Below are 21,127 nucleotides of genomic sequence, written 5' to 3'. Positions count from 1 at the left end.
TCAGCGTGTTGCTAACATCCGTGCATCATTGGAAACACTGGATGCCCCCAGGCACGTTTTTTCACATCTTGACTGCATTTTCTCAACTGAATTACCCCCACCCATTTGGCAGACAAAAGGCTCAGAGGTATGCTCTGATTCAAAGGGTTTACTTTGTAAGGGAAAGTCACTCTTAATTGAGATTTCATTCCTTGTGCCATCCCTGGGGAGCACTAACAGCTTCAGCCACCCAATGAATCATTGAAGTTTTTTTTATGATCTTCCATATGGGTGCCCTGAATAGAAAATTAGATCTAAACTAAGTGAACACATAGAAGCAACATTCAGTTTTTCTCTTGTCTCTAAAACAATGTCAATAAGTGATTAATTAGAAGATGTAGCAAACAGAAAACAACCTGAATTCAAGCTAACTTCAAGAAGGAAGTTTTCACTAATATTTAAAGCAGAGAGAGAAAACAATATCCTGTGTAACTAACTTTTTATCCACATCCTACTTCTCAAAATTTTTATTTATCATTCCCTTTCCTTTCAATTTAAACATTCCTCATGTTCAAATTTATCTGCAGATTTCATTCTAAGGGAAAAATTAAATGTTTAAACCAACATCTAAATCTTACCTGCAATGATAATTAACTGTCTAATTTAATTTCTTACCTTTTGTGATGACAGGAAGAAGCAGAATTGTAATGCTTCTATTTCTCAGGTGAAACCAGTTTGAAAGCAATATTCAATGCCAGGAACTACTAAATTCAGCTAATTAACTATATGATAGATTCATTTCTATGACAGCTAATTAACTATATGATAGATTCCTAAAAAGCATCAATGTAATCTATAATTTGAAGATACAATATAGAAATATATGAAGATGGAGTGATCTCAGTGACTTACCATCTGACACTGATGAACAATAACTGCCTTGACAAGGATTAAGTTTAATCTTCTTTACAGCCTAGACTTATTCTCCAAAGCATCTGTGCCACTCACTTCTCCATCAACTTCCAGACCCAGAAAAGGCAAAAAACCCCATCAGCCATCAAAGCAGTACTTCATACTCCAGATGAAAAGCATCAACAAGCCAAACAGTCCCATTCCTGAGGAAGAGCCATGTGTCCTAAAAATGCTGGGTAACCACTCCTTAAAATATGAAAAAGTCTATTGACAGGCACATACAAAGGCTCACGGGAGCTGAGCCAAAGGCCTTGCTGACTCCCCAGCAATACATTTCAAACAAAGGCAGAGCCACCCAGCTGCAGTTGTCTGGCTGCAGCCCCCCCTTTGCAAACACCTTCTTGCTTTCCTGCTAGACATGTGTCACTTCCACCACCATGAGCCGGCTGCTGCTGACACTGACTGCTGGGGCTGCAGATCTGCACCTGGAATACACAGGTGCTCCAGCTTGAGCAGGGAGCAGCTAGCCCTGCTCCCCTGCAGCATCACCCTGAGGGTACCCTTCACCCAGAGACTGCAGCCTTGGCCCAGCCCAGGCAGTGCCTTCACAGCTTCCCCTCCAGACTGGACCAACCCGAGTTCTGCCGGTTATGAAAACGGCTGATAAGGATTGTACCGCCAATTTGTTGTGGCCCTCTGAATCTTATCTAGGACTAAAAACAGTAGAAGCTCTGTAGTTGCACAAATGAAAGTGAGCTTGGAATGCAGAAAGCAAGTAAATGTGTTGAAAACTGTGTGACTTATTCCTATGTACACATACACAGAAAAATTTCTCTTTGGCATATGCCCACACACACTCATGAGAGATTTTAAGTGTTAGGCCTTTAGCAAGATCCTGCATATAACTTTCTAAAATACCTTTTTAGCTCTATTTGGAAGCAAATTAAAAAACCAACACAATGTATCAAAGACCTATCACTACAAACTTAAAAGGGGAAAAATGATTCCGAGATGGAGTGTCATATGTAAAGTCCCACTACACTGTTGCAAGTCAGTGATGCTTTCAGACTTCATCCTTTCATGTCAAAAATGTCTTGATGTCCATCCTGGAAGAGCAAAAATGGCATTGCTGTTTTGAAGTACCAGAAGTGGCAGAAAAGCACTTTCTACAGATGATGGTGACTAACGATTTTAAATAATTGCCCCACACCCCATTACTTGCATAGGCTCACCTTTGCAACTCAGCAACTCTTGCATTTACAAACCAAAGCTGTGCTCTAGCAGCAGCTCTTTCCAGCTGCTATAGGTGACTTTTTCATCTGCAGCTATTAAATTGGGCAACTCCTGGAGAGTCAGGTTCTGCTGCACTCCTACGAGGACAAAGAGGGCCTCACCTCAGTATTACAGGGACAAACAGCACAGGCTACAACTCCACAACATCCCAACACCACCAACCTTCCCTGCTGCTGTGGGAAGAGGAGCAACGGCTGAGATTAGGTGAGATGCATACTCCAAACAGCTGCCATCCTCACAGTCCAGACCAGGGATTTACATCCACATTTACATTCAGTGGCCATCATGGCCTTGTGGCCAAAGTGAATTGGAGCAGCCTAAGAACATCCAAGCACAATGCCAACTGTCCATGAGAGACCAGAGGCAGAAGCACCAAGGAAAGGGACAGCATGTGGGATGAGGGTGCAGGAGGGTTGGGGGCCAAGCCCTACAGCTGAGGGTCCCTGGCAGAAACAAAACAGGAAGGAAGCAGGAAACAAGCTGTTGCCTCTTCTCAAGGCTTCATTTCAAGTCTTGAGAATCTCCCGTTTTCATTAAAAGGAAAGAAAACCCCCTTGTTTACTCCTTCTGATAGCAGGGAAACAGATTAAAATCTTCCATATGCCTCCGCAGGGTTTAAAATTTAGAAAGTAAATCTGAAGCCTTCACCAATCTATTTTTAACCTCATGATTCAGTCTGATTCAAGTACTCAAGTGTTTGTATAGAGTCACAAAGCAACTAAATCCTTCTTAACAAGACTCCCATATGCTTTGTATGTTTTTGAACTTTATAAATGTTTAATAACAAATATCCAAATAAAAATGAGTATGCATTCACGAACTTGGTACAACTACCCCACACTAGGACATCTACAGCATAAAAGGGACAAAAAGAACAGTATGCACTGCACTCTGTCTTATTTGTATGGTAGTGTCAGACAGAACCAATTTTCAGTTTTCAAGATGATCAATTTCCTCATTGAAAGCAAAGCTTTACAACCTCTGCTGAACAGCCACAACATCAAAAAGAAAAGGCTTAGGCTTCAAAATTTAAAATATGAGTAGGAAGTAAGCCAGTGAACTACCTTTAGCTGACTCTCCCATCTTATATTTATTGAAAATAACAAATGCATAATGAGAAATTCCTGAGAAAATTGTATTGCCATCAGTCTTGTATAGTGCATTGCTGAGGACAGTCTCACTGCATATGCTGACTCTACTATGCACCAGACAACAAAGATATGGGGAGAACGGGACTGGACTTCCCCAAGTGCCACACAAGAAGTTCCTGCAGCTTACCATGATGTCCCCATGCCACCAATCCTATGTGCACCCTGTGTCCTCCCAGCGTAAACTTCTCTAACACCTCCAGCTGTCACAGCATAAACACATGTTGCAGTTGAGATGGCCACAATACTCAGAGTATCATCACACAACTTCAGAAAGCTTCAACCCATGCACAGTAACACCATACCACTTCAGAAGACTTCAAGCATTGGCCCACACACAGCAACACCACTTCAGAAGGCTGCAAGCATTACCCCTTCTTGTTCTTAAGCCCAGCCTTTCATACCCCTCATGTTCCTGCACTGCACCTGTGTGCCCTCTGCTCCCTTTGGTGATGGTCAGTGCACCTGGACACTCCAGGTCTCATTTCCTTCAGTGCCGCTCACCTGCTCCTCACAGCTGCAGCCCATGGGGGATGAGGCTCGGCCACAGCCCCACTCCCAATTTCCACAAACTGTGTGCCTGCATCCAGGTACCTGGGTCTGTGAGCATGAGGCATTAACTCATGTGTGACTCTTTTGTGCATCCATCCCTTGACCTTGCTGGTTGCCACAGTCTGCACTAGATAAATTATTTGTGTGTTTCCTTATGTTTCCCGTCCATGTCTCCTGACCAGATTTTAATGCCCTCCTATAGCGGAATGTGTGTCTGCTCCCATTTGCCCCTCTTGCTGGATGCCTTTGTGAGCTTGCTTCCTCATTTTTTCATGTCTCTCAGTCAAAGACTTTTCCATTACATCTGACTTGCCTACTAGAGTCCCTCATACTCCTCCTCCTTCTCTCAAGCACCCTTACTGCTTCTCCACTCTATTTTCCTACCTCCTGTTGCAAGAGGGAGACAGGAGGCATTCCTGGGCATCCAGGCACTGACTTGATAAACTGTATCAAGAGACTAAGTGGGCAAGAAGTTTGCTGGTTGCCATGAATGGATATGACTCTCAATCATTTATTCATTTATCTGCCAATAAAATTATTCTGTTATCTATTACCTGTCAATAATGGAGAGGTATTTTGTGCTTCCCCTTAATTCCTCCACTGTCAGTTTGTTTGCTTCAGGTCAAATCCCCCAATTATTTACGACCGTGAACTGAGTTTCTCATGCAATGTTTATGCCTTTAAACAAAATCTATGTATTGTTTATGTATTTAAACCTAAACATAAATGCATTAAATGCTAAATGCATTTAAACAATCCTGCAATGTTTAAATGCTACAGATATGTAAACAGAAATGGTCTAGTGGAATGAAAGACCTTCCAGTTGAGGTTTACACAGTCTTGAAAAGTGGAATAAGGATTTATGCCATGTGCCCCCTTGTCCAGGGCTTCCCTGCAGCCATGACCCCCACTCCAGCCAAGGGAATGCTCCAGAGACTTCCTTGGCCAGGTGAGTAGGTTACCATGCAGGTAAGACAGAATTCTTAACCCTTGGCTGGGAGTTTGTGTGCTTTCAGGTGTGTGTAACTCCATATTCTTTTGATGTATCTTTGTGAAACATCCCCATCCTTGATACTTCAGCAAGCCCAAGGACTGCTTTTCAGGCATAGCCAGCCTCTGCTGGAGTAAGGCAGAAAAGGCTGTTTCCCAAAATCCATCTTGACTTTTCTGTGTCCAGCATACACTATAGACTTCCAGTCCAAATGACCAGAAAGGGCTCCAAATTCATCTAATGCAAATTTTTGAAGCTTTACTGAGTTAGGGTTGCAACAAACTGCTGTCTGAAATTCCTGACAGCTTCGTGCACCTTTCCAGCAGCCTTCTGGCCATGGTCTCCTGCCAGAAGCCATTGCCTGGCAGGGACAGTCAGGGCAGAATCCAACCTGGCAGCCTACCACAGACAAGGCTCCCTGCTCAGAGTGCCCAGGAGCAGCGGTGCGCATCCCTGCCACAGCCCACCCAACATCCTCCTGCCTGAGCCTCACCTAGGGCTGAAACGGAGAGGGCATTAATATACAGATGCTACTCTGTATGACTGTGAGCTGCATCAACCAGCTAAGGAAAACTGTCCATTGAGTAGTCAATGAATTAGTCTTAGCAAGTGATTGGTTGTGGATTCCTGGTTATTAGTCTGCATAACAGTCCTGGTTGAATAAATCACACCAGCACATCAGACTTTAAGGCCTGACTGCTTTAAGAATACAGCTGGGTTCAGGGACCTGGTTACAAAATTGTTCCAATTTGTAGTGCCAACAGAACCTTAAGAATACCCTATAGGCAAGCACAAGCCCCAGGCTGTCTCATTTGTATTATTCCTTGTTCTGCTTTCTCTTTCTTTTTAAATAAGGAACAATACAAAGAATGACAACTCAAATTCCGAGTCATGCTGTCAGGAAGAATAATAGACCTATTCTGTACAAAAATGCCTGTATTGTTGGTTTGTTTACTTCATCCCTTGCATGGCCATGCTGCTGTCAGAGCTCTGGGGACAAAGCCCCAGCTCTGAGCCTGTTTCTGGGTGTTGGGCAGGGAGATCTTATCCCTCTGCTGCTTTTACCAGGGTGGCAACAGCAGTGCACCCCACCCATCCCCATAAGCAACACTGAGGGCAGGGGCTGTGAGATAAATCAGAGACATCCAGGCTTCCCATTAAATCCAGCCCTACAACTAGGATCCAGTATCTCAATGGCACATGGGGATTTATAGGCAAAAAGCCTATTAAGCATGCAAGGGAATTAGGCATGGCTAGTGCAGCTCTGCACATCTGCGAAGAGGGTTTAAAGCTCAGTGTCTTTCACTGGAAGGGTGTATCCAGAACTACACTGATTCGTGTCACCCCAGTAATGACTAATGCACTATCGGAACATCTCTGTTAGATTGATGACAAGGAGGGGGTTTTAGAGAGTCCCAATTCAAATAAATAACTCGACCAAAATAGTCTGTTCCCATACAGCTATATCAACCACAACCTGCTAGAAACTTTCTCAGGAAAAAAGTAGAGAATAACAGTACTGCATGAAATCTGAACAAGGAACAAAGTAAGGAAGAAAAAAGGCAATGGGTAAAGGAAGGAGTAGATTGCACAACCTACAAAGAAAGACTCAGCATGGTAGGGTGACATGCATATTAATGGCTGTCTGTTTTTGTGGGATCTGATCTCTTTTTAGATCTATTTTTAAGCAGTTTTCTCAATTTCTGGAATGATAGTTAAATAAAGAAAAAATTCCAGTCGTGGATTACCAAACTACAATAAAATAATTATATCTGACTGTCAAGTTAAAGCCCAGAATGGAAAAAAGTTTCTCAATCTCGGAACAGCCTATAGAAGAAACAATCCTGCTACTTTATTCCAGCAATGTTTAAAGAAGACATTCCCATTCTAGTTAAGCAATCTAAGTTTCTTAAAGAAATAGCAGGCCATTTTGACTAAACCTAGAATACGTGCATTTTCATAATCAGTTTCTTAAATTGCCAAGAGAAAGTCTAAATCTCACCCTCCACCCCCCATGCACACCCCCCACCCAGCGGAGATGCATCAGCTGGGCTGCTGCCACATTTGTGATACAACGTGTCAATGGAGTGGCTGGAGATGATCTCTCTGCATCACAGAGCAGCTGTAAACAAGGCAGGGACTGAAAACAAAAACACCAAACATTTTGATGGTAAATTCGATTTCGTTGAGCCAGCTTCATGCAATGTTAATTTAATTCAGTGTTACAAAAATATGCCCTCATGTGAAGTATTTTCAAATGCCTGCAACAATGTTAGTGTGAAAAATTCTTTAACTCATCCAGTTCATTCCAGACGATGTTTCCTGCCAGCTACATTCACCACAAATGCTGTCTGGTAAATAGCAGCTGCAAAGGAAGGATAAGGATGCCAGGGTACACTTCAGTAAACACTCCTTCTCAGTGGCTCACTATATCCTGGGCCAAGCAAGCTAATATACATTCACAGCCATGTGCAAAAATCCTCGAACTTTGCTTTCGCAGCTTCCCGAGGGTGAGGACAGTAGGTGAAGCGCTGCCTTTGCGGGAAGCAGCTTTGCGGGAGGCGGGCGCAGCCCCGGGCCGGGCAGGCGCTTGCGGCGGGGGCTGCGGAGCGCGCCGCCGGCTGGGCGCGCCTCCCTGACCCCGTCCCGGGCTCCCCGGGCCGCGCCTGCCGCCCGCCTCGCAGCGCTGAAGTGCTCGGGGATTACACCTGGCTTTTCTCGTGCCTCTTCTTGTTTGCTCACCCAGCCCGTCTTGTTTTCTGAAGCCAACACCTTTCCCAACAGGCTGCCAGCAGCAGGGAGGAAACGGGTGCGGGCCGTGCTGTGGCACAGCCAGGCTGGCTCAGCACAGAGCCCTTGGCAGCGCCATAGAGCCACCTGTGAAAGACGAGGCTGCTGTTGAGCAACACTTCCCTAGATCCTGCCCAGAAGAGGCTCCCCAGGGAGAATGGCTGGAGCCGGACAAGCCGTGATGACCGATCTGGGAGACTCCTGCAGGCGCCAAAAACCAGAGGGAGAGCCAGGGTTTCCAGGAGCCACACCTGCGGGGATAAACACACATGCAGGGCAGGCAGCTCTCTCTGGAGACCAGATTGCAGCCTGCTGGCGTCACTGCCGCTCCGCCAGGGGTTATCAGTCTCGCAGAGGCACTAAGGAAACTGCCGGTGTGAATGGCCCTAATCGGCTTCTTCTGCAGCCCCTGATAACCCGGGGAGCGGCCGGGCAAACAGGACGCTTGTCCAGCGCCTCAAGGAGTTGAGGAAAAACTGCTTTTCATCGGTACAGAGAAAGGTACCGATGAAAGAGAAGGATCTATCCATACGCCGATGCCAAGTTATTCTAGAGCTACCGTGACCAAAGACCCTATAGAGCACTCTCTTAAGAGTGCAAGTACAAGCCCCCTCCCCAGTGGTTTCAGCTGACCCCGATTCATACAGGAGCCAGCTGAGGGGATGCAAACAGGCCTGCAGGATCCAGGAGCTCATTCATCCCACATTGCTACTGACTGTGTGCTGTTGAAACCTCCCCTGCCTTCTCCCCGGTCTCTCCAGTTAAACAATTGTTTCTCAAGGTGGCAGTGTATCAATTTGTTTGATTAACCAGGCAATGAGCATGTTAGGAGAACTTGCCTGCAAAGAGAAGAGACAGAAAAGGTAAAAATAAATATCATCATCAGAAAGTTATATGGCAGCTTCTGTCACACAGAAGGAGACAGGTTGGAGTGGCTGTAAGGCCTGGTCTGTAACAGTAACAGAATAATATTTTTTTTTTTAAGATGAAAAAATTAAAAATTATAAAAATTGTGTTGCTGCTTTCTTCCTCTTCTCCCATCTCTTCCCTCTTCCCCCCCCCCAAAAAAAAAAAAAAAAAAAAAGGGGAGAAGAAGCAGACAGATCAGCAACACTTCTAGAAAGTCACAGGGAGAAGAGTACACCTAATCTCGTTATTACATGACTATTAACCAAGTGAACTAAACAGAGGAAGAACAAATGGCAAAAATAGACTATTCCAACTTGACAGACTTTTGCTTCAGAAACCCTGGTACATCAAACCTAATGCTGAGTAAACCTTAGCTCCACCCTCCCAGCAACAATCTTGGAAAATAAATGGGAACTGTCAAAATGAGACCCTGTCATTGCTGGTGCAGCACCAGTGCCTGTTTGGGCTGAGGTACCCTGGTCATCAGTATTGCACTCCATTAATTAAGCCACCTAAATTCGCTAAAGAAATCACTTGAGCAGTGATAGCCATAGTAATTCCTCGCTCTGCTTGAATAGTACCTTATAACAGATACTTTAAAAGCAATTGACAGCAGCCCTGGAAATAAGAGCAAACTTTCCCACATACAGCAAAACAAGGTTCTCATTGATAGGTACCAGGGGAAAGGAGAGAGGAAAATGTGGTGATATCATAACATAAAATCAAATTACATCTATGCTGCAAAACTTTCAATTTTTTTTTCTCTCTTTTTAGCCACCTCTCATATTTTAGGTTGAGGTGGTTTAACCTAGTAAGGATCTCATTTCTAGCCTGTCACCTTTTCCATAGTTTACTAACATTTATTACCTAAAATATAAAAGTTCAAACAGATCAAAACAAAGAAAACACAGGTCAGAGAGCTGAACAAAACTGAGAATGTGGGAGGAAAACAGTCCTGTGAGAAGCTGCTTAGGCACTAGACAAATAAAATCCCCTCTCCCTGGATAGAAAGACATAACTCTTATTTATGGGAATGGGAAACATGCTCATGCACTGAGGGGGGAATAACTTCCATAGATCAGCAGAATGACTGCACTGGAGATAGCTAAAACCAGACTACATGTGCAATGAATGTGAAAATAATTTCAGCCATCTGGGCTATGTAATTTTTCACAGATGCTTTTGGAGCTGGATGGACCATGTTACCTCTCTTTTCCCTGACATTTCCTCAATGTTTGCAAATTGCTTTCTGTGACCTGTAGGATGGGACTCCATAAAAATTTGGTTTGTTCCTTTCTGCCATCATCCCAAGTGTTCAAACAGACCTCTGTGACCAGTTTTCCTTCCAGAAGGATACTGCAAAACACCCTGCTCAGTCAGATGCAGACAGTTGGCAGGTATTCAGCAATGTGTCCACACAGACTACGGTACAACCACCTCCAGAGACATCTTCAAAACCCTCAAATCACAGAGAGCTTAACTCATCGTGTAAAAAGTCTTTTCCTAAAAACTACACACCCACTGACTCAGTAATATATAGAGATGCTGGCCTCCATTGCTGTAGCCACCAACATTAACAGTCTCCCTCTCCATAGAAAGCCACCATGAAAACAAAACAAGAAGCTCTTAGTACTTTTCATTCATCTGTCTCAGGGCATTTTGTAAGTCTGAGGCATTAAAAATAGAGAAATCATGCTAGACTTCATGAGCTACTGGTGTTTTAGAGTTTGTTAGCTGGATTTTAACCAACTGAATCTAGCTGGGCTTTTTTTAGCTGATTTTTTTTCATTCCTATTGTAATTCTTGTGTAGAATATCAGGATGTTGTCACACAATGTGCTAACTCTGGTTCTAGGGCACATAGTACTAAATAAAATAAAACATTTGGCACAAACCACCAAATCTGTCCAAACTTACATTTCTGGTTATTTGTTTTGAAGTATTTCTGAAGGATAGCATTTTTTGTTCTGGCAGGCATTACTCCTGACTAAGAATGGTCTATCCTCTGAATCCAGCGTAAACAGAAGTGTGAAATACATGCTGGTTTGCAGGTGATTTTGCAGGCTAATTGAGTAACCATGCACCCATGTCTGATACAGGACACATCTATGTAGCCAGTTGATCTGGATCTGGTGTTCTACAGACCTGATCTTAATGGCATGGTAAGCAGGATGGATGTCTGTGGAACCTCACTGCTTGCACCACTCATTCCTAAGGTCACTTTAATTTACCTCTAGAAGCTTCTTTTTTAGAGGCACAAAGCTACTTCTGGATGCTATCCAACAATATAATGTTAAACAACCAGCATGGTCCATAGCACTGACAGCAGCCCCCACAAGAGAAACAGTTCAGAGCTAGTCTCACATTTGTATGCAGGGGCCTCCCAGTTTTTGTACAGGTCCTTCTTGCACACTGAAAGCAGCTGGCAATCTAGACCTGTGCTTTTGGACTTCATGCAGCTGGACCTGTGATTCTTGGAGCATTTCTCTGATGGCAAGGTTAGTTTAAACAGCCCTGGCTCTCCATCTTTAGATGTTGGTGTCCACCCCATTTCCCTTCCTGTGCTCTGCCAAAGCCAACTATTTATGCAGCTGTGTGGTAAAATGTTTCAAGGAGCTGATCTGGGTGGGGAAAAAAAGGAACCTGAAAAAAAAAAAATCCATCCTGATCACTTCTGTGGTACATCAGGAAGCCACATTAACAGTTTTGTTGGCATAGCTTGGGGTGGGTAAGAACAAAGGAAGAAGGCTGCTCTATGGGAGGTGTTATTTCAACAGTGCTGCTCCTTGATGTGGAGCTACAGGCAAAGTCCTCTCCTGTGTCCCTGAGAAGTAGCATTTATGGGTGCAATTCAGGTATTCATTAGTGATAGCTTGGCCCTCGTTTTTAAACAGGCTCATGCAGTTCTGCTAGAATGAAGATAGAGCTAAATAAAGCTGGGCACGATTTTTATAAGCTTGGTAATAGTGCCCTGTGGAAACAGGCCATGATTATGACTATGGCAGTCTCTAACTGCATCTTTAAGTGGCGTCCCAGGTCTGCCACACAGATATTTTTGAAGGTCTTTGAAGTGAGAGTGATCACTGTTGTTAAGACTAAGCAGTTTTATATCTTCTGGACTGCAGCCATCTATGAGACAAAACTAGGTAAGCTTTTTATAGAAATCTGCAGATAGCCGAAGAAGTTAAGTCTTATCTGTGACCTGTCACAGTTTCTATTGATCTGAGTACACAAAATCAGCTACATATAACAGGCAAGCCTGATTCATTGTATCTATTTGTGTACAGAAAAACTAGAGGCTGCATACAAAAGAAAAAAATCTTTCTCTGAACTCCAAAACTTCAACTTCCAAATCACTGCTTTTTGAAATTACTAAAGCTTATTTGGAATAAGTCTGTGACTCCTGAGGTTAACCAAGCTCTGAGAAGTGTCATTTCAAATCTCTTCTGCCACAGGGAATACTGCTGGTTAAAACTTCCCAGTATATCCCTGAAGAAGGGCTTCCGTCTCAATGACAGGAACTGTTAAAGGGGCAGGTTGCTTTTCTTGTACAGTGTCAGAGGCCACATGACCAAGTACAGCTGAAACCCAAGCAGCAAAAAGAAAAGGTGGAAGTCTGAATTTCCGTTTAGGGATATAGAAACACACTTTTATTTAAAGGTGCTGGACAGTCCAAACATTTTACAGCTAACTGAATCAGCTGCTCTCACCCTTTGCAATGTGCATCAGTTTTGCAGGTAGGACCTGAAAGACTATGGGAAGAGGAGGGCAGCAGACATACAGACCCCAGTGTGATAAAGATCAGGAATCCTTCAAGAGGTTCACTTACATTTGTTTTAAATGTGTGAGGCAGCAAGGCCATATAAAACCAATAACTAAAAACCTCTTTTCCTTCTACCTCAGTTCAAAACAGAAAACAAATAACAAGCACTGCAAGCCCCTGGTGGACCACTTTTAACTTTTGTGTTTTTTTTTAATCTGGAAACAATCACAACCATGCAAGCACAACACACAGAATTCATTGCTCTTCATGTTGGCTGTCTTCTTATTTGAAAATAAAATACTTCTCTCTGAATATACCATCACTCCTACAACAACCTGTAAAAACCAAGCAGTGACTCTTGGAAGTGTGCAGGACCCAGGCAGAAGAGGCTGCCCGTGAGATACTTTATTTATGTGGGATTTCAGAGAGACGTTTCACAGCCCTCGCAGCAGCACAGCCGCTTGGCTTGCAGATGGTGAGGGAAGGGAGCATCACTTTTGGCTGTGCAGGGCCCCCTGGAGCACGGGCTCAGAACTGGGACAGCCGAATAGCGCTGCCCGGGGACACCGGCTCCCTGCTGCCGGCCGTAATTCCTGCACCGGTCCACATCAACAGAGTTTCTTGAAGTATTCAGCTGGATTTTAGAAATTGCTTTGCTCACCCACACCACTCACTGCATTGAACCTGCATTTAAAGATTTGTTTTTTTGTCTTATTTTAGTGCTGGTGAACAGATATGAACTATGTCATCTCAATTAAATCATACTGGTTTAGTACTTAAAGTATGATATTTTTTTTTCATTCTTGCAAACACCACCACCTTCTGCTTTTGTAAGCTATTTTAAAAGAGCAGGAGAATGCTGCATATCACTTTTAACATGCATTTGGTGTTATCTGCAAGTTCCTGCTCCCCCAGCAACTTCATCTGTTCCCATCTCACTTGGAAAAAGAGGTTTTTGCATAGATGTGGTGAATTGGCAGTGACTGGTTTATGTGCCACTTTCTGGAGCTTGCAAGGAATGGATGGTCTGCAATGAATTTGCCCTAAATTGTGGACATCCCACTCTCAAATATTGCAGCTTGCACTCCCCACTGTCCTACAGTAGCTTAAATTACTGCATAAATGGCAGATTTCAGGGTTCTTTTTCCATTTGGAGTTTTCCACCTCCAGAGTATGTTTTCAAATGTTTCTTTGCAACAGGAATGGCTGAATTTTACCACTGATTTTTACCAACTTCTCCTTTCTTTTATTGAAATGAAAGTTCTTTCCCATATGATCACTGTATTCAGCAACTAGGGATCAGTAGAAATACCAAATATAATGAGAAATGCAATAAACCAAAAAGAGACGACCATATTCACCACTTGTTCGACACTCCCACTATTGCTCTTGCTAGTGGATCTGGGCCAACATTTTAGATAATGGAAAACATTTGCAAAGAGGTCTTCATGCTTGAAGAACAGTTAACTTTTCATATAATGCAATTTAGTAGTGTTTTCCCAACAGTGTGGGGCACTGCTTCTCCAGTGAGGTTTGCTCTGAGTGCTTGCAAAACCTTACGTGACTGACCGAAGAGCTGCTGGCTTAGGCAACTATTGCAGTAGCCAGGTTAGTCCACTGTATTTTTGCACCACAGAAAGGAACAACTGTTCCAAGGGGACTTTTTTTTTCCTCTTAGGGATGTAATTTCCAGACCCCAAAAATAAACAGAGGTATCAGACATTTCAAAAAAGAAAACATGATTTCCCCCCCACCCCTGTATTCTTTGCAGAATACCTTTATAAAATTATCTTCGCAGATGAACTTTGACATGCAAAGAATAGTAGTAAATAATGATGCATAATAGGCAAAAGGGAAAAGCTATATTTTTTTTTTTCAGCGACACACCAGTTAAAATGTAAATTACTCTGTGGAATAATTACTGGCTTAAGAGTGGGCAAATATCTTCCCTGTACTTACACACCTTATATACTTGAATCAAAGTGCAGCCTGAGCTGTAAACTTCCTGTGTTTGGAAGCCTAATAAGAAAGCACAGTAGATAAACTGTAGGGACCAGGAAATGCTTTGATCCACACATCAAGAGAAACCTAAAGCAAACGTGCACTGCAGAGACCGCTAATGCCTGTAAAGATTTTGCTGTTTCTCATTTGCTAATGATGTTAACTGTTATCAGGTGTCTAATATGATTAAGGTGAGTGACAAAGGGGTGAGAATTCAGGTCAGATTAGGAAAAAGAAGAGATTACAGACTACTTAGGTAAACTGCACTTTTTCAAACAGTCTAGTTCAGGTTGAAATTTACCCTAAGGAAGCCAGAGAATTACCTGAAGCAATCTTGATGTTATTAACACTGCAGTGGGTCCTCCTGAGAGGAGGCTGACATTGAACAGCCTGTGAAAAGGCAAACATGGTTCTTCATTTGGTGCTTTTGCTTTAGACAGAACTTTATTATCTGTCTTTCAGTCATAAACTTTAAAATGTCACCAGGAATTCCTTTGAAAGCTCTCAAATTTAATTTCTCGTTAGGTCTGACAGCCTGAAAAAGTTTACATCCCTTGCAGACCAGAGAAATTTGGGGTTTCTCAAAGCAATAATTGCAATGATGCTCACAATAGTGGTAATAGAGAGAATAAATGCAACAGCTTCTACATACACGCCCAAATGTACATATATACTGAATTTTAAAAACTCTGTATATTGCCAAGCAAACAGAGATCAAAATCACAAGGCTCTTGAAACATTCCAGAATGTAACAGAGTGTATAATTCTCACCTGAGTTCTTGACACTTATTTGTTCTTTATGTCATGTGCTCTATAACTGAATAAATGAAGAAAACCTTTCTGATAGCTGCCTCTAAGGTACTAACCTGCTTTCCAATCATTTGGCATTGCTGCTAACTTATAAAAACATATAGAGTATTAATCAATACACATCACCTCTTTCCCTTTAGAATACTCAGATGACAGGAATCGTTCAAAAATTATAAAATAAATGCCTATTCCTGAAGTTCATATATTAAAAAATAAGCACACAATAAAACTCTGGGAATAATATAAATTTTACTCATTGAAAATGAGGATTTTATTTTTTCTTCTGAAAAAAGCATTGATGACAAAAGCAGTATACTAGATAGGGATATGCACTGGTATACAGGAAAGTTTTGGTGATATGGTCAACAGAGAGTCATGATCAGGTTTGTTATTCTTGCTCTTCTCTGCTACATTTGCCAGTCAAAACTAGAAAGCTACTCTTTATTGAGTATCAGCTTTCTGAAATGTTGAAAGAATGCATGTTGTTAGTAATGGCAATGTGGAAAGATCCTCATCTCTGGGGATGGTTACAAAGAGAATTAAACGTCATTCTTCAGCCACTCTAATGGTGGTTCAACACACATGAAATAAAAATTCTTTCAACCAGCCAACCAAGTAAATAAGAAATATAAGGCCCATAATGGTCTTATAGCTGGATGTCCTGAAATGATTCCAAGTGTAGTGTAAACACTTGTACATGGTTTATGTTACTTTGTTTTGCTGAATAATAAACCTTGTCTTGTTCTGACAAGATGCTGGAAAATGCTGTGGTGTCAGTCCAACAGGACAATTAATTATTCATCTATGTAAGAATAAAAATGTGGGTCATCTCAATTCAACTCTTTATCTTATTACAATTAAATGCATTCTTAAATACCATATCCTGCAAGACTGGGCTCCAGTTTTATTAGATGACAAAATAAGAGTCACTTAAGTATATGGTGTAACCTTTTGAGTCAATTAGCTGGTGGATTTTATCATGGCAGAATTATCAGAGCTTGCATCATGCCACTTACCACTGCACCCTGGGCAGGGCTGCTGCAGCCAAATCACTGCCACTAAATTTATGTGCAGTTGATGTGTTTTTCCACAAAACAGCTTCATTATCTAATCTAACAGATGACAAATGCAGATCTCTCAGGGAGAAGGTAAGGATCTTCCCTGATCTAACAAATACCAAGTAACAGTTTTGGTGTGATGGCACAACAGCCACATCCTTTCATTGTTCTGTGTTTCTCCCCTAATCTATGTGGTACCTTCCTTTGGTCTAGTAAGGAAAACATATTTTATGTTAATAACTTGTACTTTAAACATTTATTAAGACAATACTGCCACTTTTGGTTATTTTTCTGCTATTTTTCCTTCTCTCTGATTATGGAATAGAGGGGACTAATGCCTGATAACACTCTGCAAAGCAAGGTCAGGAATAACTTGTGAAATTTTTGGGATTTTGCTAACATTTGTATAACTCAAATTCTGTGAATACTAGGTAATCTTACAAACACACACAAACAAGATAACTGTACAGAGAAAACAAAATAAATGCAGAGAGTTTTTTTTTTCTCACAAATGTTGTCGTGTTTCTTCTGTAACAGCATACACATAAGCCTAAATTAATGATAACAGTGCAGTATATCTTCCTAAAAACCCCAGCTTTTGCACTAGTTAAACATTTAAGTAAGAGCTTTCTTCCTTTTGCATAAGTAATGCAGAAAGATGTTTCTGAGCACAAAGAGCACATCCCAATCTCACTCTCAGGACAGCGCTTCTCTGGCCTTTGTGCTCTTCTGCCACCACAAGACTGGCACCAGCATGGCCAGTAAGTCAAAAACAAGGAATGTTTCTTTAACTTTGATGAAAAATGAATTGAAGGATCTGGATTTTCAGAGAAAATTCCTTCCTTCACTGACTGTTGACTACCCATTGCTCAAAGGTTTGAGATACTGGTAATCTTTTAATTCCATCAGTTGACAGTTTTGATATTTCAGTGTTAAGTGAAGCCAAATAAGCCACCAAAGAAACCCAAATAAAAAATCTGGCTGATTCTAAGGCAAAGACAGTCCCGTGGTACTCTGCAGTAATGTCTGGCACACACAAAAATCTGACATCATTTAACAGATGCTGGCAGGTTCTCAAAACAAAACAAAATTTTGGATGATCCAAAGAACATATCACCTCCTGGCCAATGCATCATTACTTCAGTAATGAGAATCTCGTGTAACATAAATTTTCGTAACACCATCACAATATTTATGATGAATAGACTTTGGAAAAATAAAGTGGTAGCTGAGTAGATCAGATTTTTCTCTCACTTTTCCAACAGCTGTAAAAGAAAGGAAGAAAATCTCCCAGTGGCTATTGTTCCAGCTTTCCAAAATCTTTTTAGCTTTCATTATTTCTCTTATAATGAATCAACAAAAATCCTTTTTTTCCACTTTTGTCAGCTATTTGGCTCCCTAGCCTTCACATGGTTTAGTCACTGGATGTAACTCATACCTCCTGCAGAGAGTCAATCTTTGATTCACAGCCTAATTTCCTTAAAAATTAGGCTTATTGCCTCCCACAATTGCTTGTCCTGTCCCAAACAGGCGATCCAAAAGCAATCAACAGGGTGGTTGCTCTATCTGTGCTAACCACTTTTTGAACTCAACATATATCTAGATGATTCAGTTATAATTTCTGTCACTGTTGTCCCAGACGCCAAGAAGAGACTTCATTTCACATGAAAATGCCAAAACAATGGACTAAAATAGCAAAGCAGTGTAACTTTACTCTTTGGCTTTTTTTAAGGGAGGTGAAACAGTCAAGGGCAGATTCAAAGTGAATGATTTGCTACAGCAGAATTCTCTGAACTTTGCTCCATCACCTCTCGCACAAGCTGATCCTTGAATACATCCTAATTGGATAATGATTATAGTATATCTTAAATAGATTTAAAATGTTGAGATACTGACATACTGCATTTTAATTTGCTAAAATGATGCTTCCTTTCACAAAAAAAAGTTAGGTCAATCACACATGTTTAAAATGAGAAAGGGCTATGGAAAACCTATCTTTCTAGAGGATTTTAAAATACATTTTGGTGGTTATCAAGAAGACCTAACTATTGTGGTTCTCCTTGTTTCTCAAGAGAACCAAAAATGCTTATGATGTAAGTAATTTTTTGGTTTGTATCCAAATAAACTCAATCCTAAGAATTGTATTATATGAACTAAAAAAAAAGTTTGCCCTACAGAGTTGTAGTCTCTTGCAGTGAGAGCAAATCTAAAATACATTTTAGACTCTGATATGATGCTATCAAGGCACCAGCATGACTAGATCTGTCAGGCCATGTTTTCAGCTGGAGGAGGAAGCAGTGATGACCACTTAACTGGCTGAACATCCACGGCTTTCATGGGTGAGGCTGAAGCAGTCCCTGACACTGCAGCACGTATTTCCTTGTTACCTGCATAGCCCATTCTTTAAGCCCATTATTCCTGTTTTTTACTCTCCAACAGCATGAGGTATTTTTAAAGAACAAAACATGTATTTCGTATATCTCTGTTACTCAAAGGAAGAAGTTAATTGCTTGTAATTTCATCGTATTTTATTTGAAAATGTACTTCCCAGCTGACTCTAGTGTATCAGTGATGCTGAGGTAATGCTCTTTAAAGTGGATCTGTTTTCAATTCAGGACAGATGCAGATTTTTTTTTTGCAGCCATAGGGAAAATCAAATTACTCTTAGCACAGTGCATAAAACAGAGGAATTGATTCCCATGCAAGGTTTACTTAAAATTCTGTCAAACTGTCAGTAAGTATGTGGAAAAATTAAAGCTTATATAACAAACCAATATTAAGGAAAAAAGATGGGGTTTGCAATGCATCCTTTAAAAAAAACAAACAAATGTTATACACTGTCATTAGGTGCCAGACACATTGTACATTTTAAACATTTTCTAACCAGGTCCTGTGATTCTGGTGCAGTGTAGTTGAAAGGCAAGCCATTCCAGAGGCACCATTGATCTTGCAACCTATTTTCAAAAGGGATTTAAATGCTTTCAGTTTTGAAAATCAGGAATGGACCTCCAAAGGCTCTGGAATACTGTTCAGTTAGGTTTCTCTCTATCTTGAATAAAAGCCAGAATTCCCAAATGGGACTCCAAAATCCCCATTTGTGAAAGATGTTATATTTAAAAATGCCCTTGCAGTAATGGATGTAGAAATACTGTCATATTTCCAAAGGAACACCCTTGTGGGCTTTCTGCATTCCTCTTCTATAGGATGAGTCAGCCTCATGGTACAATATGTGCAAGAAAAAAGGGTTTTGTGGAAAATGATCAGAATTTCTGAAATTTTGCATGATATTTTCTGATTTTTTAAAAGTAAAATAGACAAATCATTATTTGTATACACTCTAAAAGGTTATACAAAATGGAACATAAAATTGAAGATGGGTCCATGTCTCTTCCTCTAATATGTAAAACCCCTGCACTTTAAAACCAGCCATTTGACTTTCCATACTTAAAAACGAAACAATGAATATATTTATTATAGCAAGGTTTCATGATCAGCTGAAAAAAAATTACCTATTTTCTTTAAAATTACAGGCTATGTGCTGGATTTTTCTAAAAAAAATCCCCAAACCCACTCCAAACCCCACAAATTCCCCAAGTTAAACAGAAATTATGAACTCTTTACTTAAGACTATGATTTTTGAAGGCCATTCCTGTGTGAGCACAGGCTCTAGTCCCACAGCCTGAGTCACGTCTCCTGGGTGGAGCCCTGTTCTGGCCAGCACAGCCTTGCTTGCTCCCCCATGGCACAGGCAGCAGGCTCCTCACATGCTCTCCGTATGGCTTCGACACACGCTCGCCTTTCCAAGGCTCGGAAGGGATGGAGAGCTCACAGAGAGGGGCTTGCTCCTGTATCCTACTCCCTGATGCGCGTGATGGAGTTTGTTTATCTCCCTCTTGAGATAATCTCCTCTGCAACAGAGATGGCCTTAATTTGCTGTTTGTGAAGCCCTTCATTAGCTAAACCAAGATTTCTCTGGATAAATGAAGTATACATAAAAAAAAAAAATCTTCCTTTATTATTATTTGCTTATACAAACCCATGCCAGCATTTCTTCTGTAGGCCTGTATCATGGCCTTGAGGAACCTTGTCCCTGAACACTCATGGCCTACATCAAAAGAAACATGGACTTTGTGAAGTGCAAGTTTTAATGGGGTCCAGCCACAAAAACCTCAGTGTTTATGCACTGGAATAAAAGAGAGCCATGCCTGGACAAAGTCTGGAAGGAAAAGCCGGTCCCACAACCTCATTTCTACAGTGCAGATTACAGTTATCCTATCGTTCACCTATCTGAAAACACCAACAACTTCCAGGTCTTGATGACTCAGCATCCAATTTTTCTACTCTGATGCATTTTTACCTGCACTGGAATTTGCAGCTGGGAGGACCAGACCATGAACTAAGTCCACATGGCAAACTTTGGAGTAAGGCAAAGGCAGGAACATCTGCTGCCATCATGAACAGCTTGTTGGCTATGTTCAGCTTCAGAGGAATGCCAAGCAACTGATCTGTTTTCCCATCTCTCTGGTTTGGCTAGGAGATTCCATGTCAATTAATCTAAACCACCCAATACACTGAGCACCATCTATTTCCTCTAGGAAGGAATGATCACAAAGGCATTATTTAGATTGATTTCTCCAGAAAGTGAAGATTTAAAGATCTGTCTTGGCATTCTGAGAAGCACATTCCTCAAATCACAGCTTTTTTGTCTCAGTCTTTCAACTTTAGATTTACTGCCCATTTTACTGCTGTTAAGATTATTTTAAATAAAATTTGGAGGAGTTTTTTTCCTGTAAATTGTAGTTATTAAGTCATGAATCCTACTTTCATTTGTGAATATGAAAAAGATTTTTTTTAATTCTCTGTTGATTTGTAGTTTATTTATCCTCTCCTAAGTGTTTGCTTTTTTAAAACAAAAATAGAAA

The 21,127-nt window shown here is 41.3% G+C and overlaps 1 protein-coding gene across 4 annotated transcripts in view; it reads right to left on the bottom strand.

Moving 5' to 3' along the window:
- The window catches only part of LOC110468846 (SAM and SH3 domain-containing protein 1), a 526,394-nt gene that overhangs the window by 140,097 nt on the left and 365,170 nt on the right, over positions 1 to 21,127 (bottom strand). The gene's annotated exons all lie outside the window — the stretch shown is intronic.

This window comes from Lonchura striata, chromosome 3 (genome assembly GCF_050655825.1).
Source record: "Lonchura striata isolate lonStrDom1 chromosome 3, ASM5065582v1, whole genome shotgun sequence".
NCBI classification, from domain to species: Eukaryota; Metazoa; Chordata; class Aves; order Passeriformes; family Estrildidae; genus Lonchura; species Lonchura striata.
Note: the sequence above shows the minus strand (reverse complement) of the source record. Positions and strands in the feature narration are given on the sequence as shown.